Raw genomic sequence first — 6,516 nt, 5'->3', positions numbered from 1 at the left:
ACAGTGACGTGGGGCCGGGATTGAACCTGGATCCTCGGCGCGTGAGGCAGCAGTGCTAACCACTGTGCCACCGTGCTGCCCATTTTCCTTTTTAAATACTTGTCGAAACAGTCACTATCGGTTTTATATTGTGAGCCCGCTTTCACTCATACTCCAGTTTCTCCCCCTTTTTATATTTTTAGTCATTCTTTGCTAGTTCTTAAAATCTATCCAATCTTCTGATCTATCACATATCTTCAAAGAATTATAAAGTGTTTCTTTCAGTTTGATACTGTCCTTAACTTCCTTACTCAGCCATGATTCATGCATCCTTTTCAATGATTCTCTCTTTCTCACTGGGAGAAATCTTTGCTCACAGCTATTAAATATCTCCTTAAATGTCTGCCATTGCATCTCATTGGCGCAGCGCTGGTCGCTCTGCATGCCCCCCCCCCCCCACGATTCTCCAGCCCGGATGGGCCGAGCGGCCGTGTAAAAGAAAACGAGTCCCGCCGGCGACGTTCTGACCTGCTCTGAGCTGGCGGGAACTCGGCGTTGAAGGGGCGGGTGGCGGCCTGTGGCGGGGGGAGGGGGCCCGGCCATGGGGGGGCCTCCAATGTGGCCTGGCCAGCAATCGGCGGGCTGGCCTCTCTAGCTGCGGGGCCTCCATTCCTACGCACAGGCCCCTGTAGCCCTGAGCCATGTTGCGTCGAGGCCGGCGTGTTGAAGGAGGGGGCCGCCTGCGCGGATCCCGCGGCGCATGGTTCACGCCGGTATCGGCAGCTGGAGCGGTGCAAACCGTAAAGCACGACGGCGGTGACGACGGCGTGGACACGGGATTAGTGAATCCCGCCCTGATCTTCAATCTGAATGTTGTTACCACCCAGTTAGGGCCTGGTAACCTTTTGAAATCTCAGTTACCCACCTGGAGGGTAAAGCCACAATATTCCACGGTGTAAAAACAATAAAATAAACTTTAAGTCAGAAAAGTAAAACAATTTACAACATACGAACACATGATTTTGGCCCAGTTGCTCCTTTGAACCTGCTCCACCATTCAATAGGATCATGTCCAATCTGAGTGTAACCATCCACCCACCCTGCTAACCTTTCACCCCCTTGTTAATCAAGAATATAACCACCTCTGCCTTCCAGTTCCAGAGACTCACTACCCATTGAGTGAAAATAAATTTCTCCTCATCTCCCATAAGGCAACCCCTTATTTTTAAACAGAGGCCCCCAGTTCTAGATTCCCCCACAAGTGGGAACACCCTCTCCATATCCACCCTGTTAATACCCTTCAGGATCTGGAAGGTTTCGATCAAATCGCCTCTTACTCTTCCCAACCTGCCCAACCTTTCCTCATAAAACAACCTGCCAATTCCTGAGATTAGGCCACTAAATCATCTCTGAAATTGCTTCCAATGCATTTACATCTTTCCTTAAATAAAGTGACCAATACTGTGCACAGTACACCAGATCTCACCAATGTCCTATACAACTGAAGCATAACCTCTCTACTTTTGTATTCAATTCTCCTCACAATAAACAAGAACATTCTATTATCCTTCCTAATTACTTGCTGTATCTATGTACCAGCCTCGTGTGATGCATGCACTAGAGCACCCAAATCCCTCTACCTCACAGCTCTGCAGTCTTTCACCATTTAGATTATTTTTTTAATTCTTCCTGCCAAAATAGACCTTTTCACATTTGCCTGCATTATACTCCATCTGCCAGAGTTTTGTCAACTCATTTATCCCAACCGTGTCCCTTTGTAGCTCCGTTACATCCTCTTCACAATTTACTTTCCTACCTATCTGTGTGTCATTAGCAAACTTTGCAACCATTCCTTCAGTCTCTTCATCCAAGTCACGGATATAAATGGTAAAAAGTTGTGGCCCCAGCACTGATCACTGTGGCATCCACTAGTTACATCCTGTCAACCAGAAAGTCATCCATTTAAGCCTCTATCCATGCCAATATTTTACCCCCATACCATGAGGCTGGTAGGGGCTGGTTTAGCTCACTGGGCTAAATCACTGGCTTTTAAAGCAGACCAAGCAGGCCAGCAGCACGGTTCGATTCCCATACCAGCCTCCCCGGACAGGCGCCGGAATGTGGCGACTAGGGGCTTTTCATAGTAACTTCATTGAAGCCTACTCGTGACAATAAGCGATTTTCATTTTTCATTTTTCATGAGCTGTTGTTTTCCACACTGACCTTTGATGTGGTATTTTATCAAATGGTTTCTGGAAATCTAAGTACAGTACATCCACTATTTCCCCATTATCCACAGCACATGTGACACCCTCAAAGAACACTGCACTGTTTACCTTTTACTGTAACATTCAGAATTAGCATGAGGTAATATGAATTGACAGGAAAACTGTGATAAAACACACAATGTACAGTAAACGGCAGATGAAAACAACACAGATCCCATAGATTTCTCTGCAACTCAACCAACATCAGTGATGATTGCGAGTCACAAAATCTCATTAAAACTCTATCTCCTTCACGAAGGAGTTCAACTCCTCACTTTTGAAGATCTAGCTTCTGAATTCGCTCAAAGTCGCTCTGACTCGCACTGTCTCAATGGCACATCACCTCCTGAGGATTCAATCTCTTCTCCTGAGTCTGCATTCCACTCGATTCATTAAGCTGTATTCCCACCTCTAATACTAAGCTGACACTGCCCCGGGTTTCTCTGAACTTGTAGCCACTGAAGTTGGCCACTGCCCGACACAAAATGGAGAATTGAAATGCATGCAGGGAAAACAGGACAATGTAGGGAAAACAGGCAGGCTGCAGAATCTCCCTGTGGATTCTGTCTGCAAAGAAACCAGACAGCACTGAAACTAACAGTTGCGCATATTAATTGAGCGATTCCCGGTGATTCCCGGGCACAATGGACACAATTGAGAATAACAAAGGTCAAGCCAGACTCTTAGGCGCCAGCAGGAGACCCGGACAATAAGATACAAACAGCCCCAAGAACCGCCCAGCGATCGGGAAACAGACCCAGTATTGGGGAATTCAAACCAATCGATTGGTATGAGGTCCAATCGATTGCAAGCAGGTATAGGGTCCGCCCAGATGGGCGCGAAGCCCCTGGGACCTATAAAGGACAGATCCCAAGTCCAGCTCGCTCTCTTAGCCGGCCCTCCCAGCAGAACACCTTTGCAGCAGCTCTCTAAGAACTTGAACGTGAGAAGGAGAGGCCTGGCCAACAGCTACACCGACAGGTAACTGTCCAACCAACGCTCGCAATGAGAATAGACACTCCTGACCCCTTAGCCCGTATCAACTGGGAAGCCTGCAGTCTCAGAACAGAACAAGAGGCCATTGTTCCCTGATCCAGTGTGTTCCCTTATCGAAGATAAGTATTGGCTTATAGTGGTAGGAATAGTTTAGTCCGTTAGTATTAGTTGCATGAGTATCGATTTACTGTGTAAATAATAAATGTGTTTGATTGAACCTTACTAACTGGTGTAGTGAGTCTTTGATCTGAACTTCAGCATGGGTTTAGATACAGAGTAAAGCTCCCTCTACACTTTCCCCATCAAACACTCCCAGGACAGGTACAGCATGGGGTTAGATACAGAGTAAAGCTCCCTCTACACTGTCCCCATCAAACATTCCCAGGACAGGTACAGCACGGGGTTAGATACAGAGTAAAGCTCCCTCTACACTGTCCCCATCAAACACTCCCAGGACAGGTACAGCACGGGGTTAGATACAGAGTAAAGCTCCCTCTACACTATCCCCATCAAACACTCCCAGGACAGGTACAGCACGGGGTTAGATACAGAGTAAAGCTCCCTCTGCACTGTCCCCATCAAACACTCCCAGGACAGACACAGCACGGGGTTAGATACAGAGTAAAGCTCCCTCTACACTGTCCCCATCAAACACTCCCAGGACAGGTACAACATGGGGTTAGATACAGAGTAAAGCTCCCTCTACACTTTCCCCATCAAACACTCCCAGGGCAGATACAGCATGGGGTTAGATACAGAGTAAAGCTCCCTCTACACTGTCCCCATCAAACACTCCCAGGACAGGTACAGCATGGGGTTAGATACAGAGTAAAGCTCCCTCTACACTGTCCCCATCAAACATTCCCAGGACAGGTACAGCACGGGGTTAGATACAGAGTAAAGCTCCCTCTACACTGTCCCCATCAAACACTCCCAGGACAGGTACAGCACGGGGTTAGATACAGAGTAAAGCTCCCTCTACACTATCCCCATCAAACACTCCCAGGACAGGTACAGCACGGGGTTAGATACAGAGTAAAGCTCCCTCTGCACTGTCCCCATCAAACACTCCCAGGACAGACACAGCACGGGGTTAGATACAGAGTAAAGCTCCCTCTACACTGTCCCCATCAAACACTCCCAGGACAGGTACAACATGGGGTTAGATACAGAGTAAAGCTCCCTCTACACTTTCCCCATCAAACACTCCCAGGGCAGATACAGCATGGGGTTAGATACAGAGTAAAGCTCCCTCTACACTGTCCCCATCAAACACTCCCAGGACAGGTACAGCACGGGGTTAGATACAGAGTAAAGCTCCCTCTACACTGTCCCCATCAAACACTGCCAGGACAGGTACAGCACGGGGTTAGATACAGAGTAAAGCTCCCTCTACATTGTCCCCATCAAACACTCCCAGGACAGGTACAGCACAGGGTTAGATACAGATTAAAGCTCCCTCTACACTGTCCCCATCAAACACTCCCAGGACAGGTACAGCACGGGGTTAGATACAGAGTAGAGCTCCCTTTACACTGTACCTTGGGGTTACGAGCTTTGAGTCATTTTCCAATGTTAAAAAGATGCGAATTGCACGTTTGTGCTGAAGCTGATATTTTCCTTGAAACCCTTTACCTGTCTGCCTGTAGCCATTGGGGGAGCTGTACATCACAGGACTGGCTGGTGAGGCAGTACAATGTGCGTTGGCTGATGCTTTGGCTGTGTTTCAGGAAGGCAGTGGGTGGGTTATAGACACAGTTATTTTTGCACAAGCTCAACCTGTGAACCCAAAGCTTGGTTAACAAAGCAGCCAGTATGCACTGAGCCAGAGGGGCAGAGCAGCTCCCAGGCTCCGCATGATCCCCCCGGATGTTTAGTTCCATTTTGAAATCTCACTAAAAATCATTTTCACTGAAGGTATTGGATCTCTGGAATCTTTTTTCTTTGTTTCCGGAAAACAGGGGCAGCGTTTGTCAGCTTGACATAGACAGCTCTATGTTTAAAGGGTCTGTGTGCGGCAATCTATCTGTTTCAGGCACAGCAACAATTGCAGAATCTTTCTCCTTTCCTCCGCCTCCCCCTCGGTGGATCAGCATCTCTGTGTCGGAGCTCACCCCCCCCCCCCCCCCCCCTCACACTGTGACCCATCACTGGCTATTCAGCCACAGGGGGTATCACAGCTCAGCCACATCCATTTCTCACTCCAGCTTCACCTCTCAACGCACTTTGTGGAGGAGGGCACCCCAAACCCCCCCCCCCCCGTGGAGGTGGGCACCCCCACCCCCCTGTCGACGTGGGAACCCCCCCCGCTGTGCTGGCGAGTCCAGGGAATCCCAGCCGGCACATTAACCCCTTCTGCCCCCTGTCTGAGAGTCAATATTTCTGAGTCTGTGAGGGGGGGGGGAGGGGGGTCAGTGTGAGGGGATGGGTCAGTGTGAGGGGGGGTCAGTGTGAGGGGGGGGTCAGTGTGAGGGGGGGTCAGTGTGAGGGGGGTCAGTGTGAGGGGGGGGTCAGTGTGAGGGGGGTCAGTGTGAGGGGGGGTCAGTGTGAGGGGATGGGTCAGTGTGAGGGGGGGTCAGTGTGAGGGGGGTCAGTGTGAGGGGGGTCAGTGTGAGGGGGGGGTCAGTGTGAGGGGGGGGTCAGTGTGAGGGGGGTCAGTGTGAGGGGGGGTCAGTGTGAGGGGGGTCAGTGTGAGGGGGGGTCAGTGTGAGGGGGGTCAGTGTGAGGGGGGTCAGTGTGAGGGGGGGTCAGTGTGAGGGGGGTCAGTGTGAGGGGGGGTCAGTGTGAGGGGGGGTCAGTGTGAGGGGGGTCAGTGTGAGGGGGGGGGGGTCAGTGTGAGGGGGGGTCAGTGTGAGGGGGTGTCAGTGTGAGGGGGGGTCAGTGTGAGGGGGGGTCAGTGTGAGGGGGGGTCAGTGTGAGGGGGGGTCAGTGTGAGGGGGGTTAGCGTGAGGGGGAGGGGTCAGTGTCATATTGGGGGGCTAAAGGAGGAGTTGGGGGGATTGGTGTGGGGGCTGTGGGTTGGAGGAAGGGGGCGGGGTTTGTGGATAGGGGCGGGGTTAGGAGGAGAGTGGGCGGGGTTTGGGGTGAGGGGGCGGGGTTTGGGCCAAGGGGGCAGTGTTAGGGAGAGTGGGCGGGGTTTGCAGCAAGGGGGCGGGGTTTGGGGGAGTGGGGGCGGGGTTTGGGGGAGGGGGGTGGGATTGGGTGGAGGGGGCGGGGTTTTGGGGGAGGGGCGGGGTTTGAGGGGGGTTTGGGGGGAGGGGGGCGGGGGGGGGCG

The sequence above is a fragment of the Scyliorhinus canicula genome, chromosome 7, assembly GCF_902713615.1.
Source record: "Scyliorhinus canicula chromosome 7, sScyCan1.1, whole genome shotgun sequence".
NCBI lineage: Eukaryota > Metazoa > Chordata > Chondrichthyes > Carcharhiniformes > Scyliorhinidae > Scyliorhinus > Scyliorhinus canicula.
The sequence above is the reverse complement of the archived record's forward strand: the minus strand, read 5'-3'. Positions refer to the sequence as shown.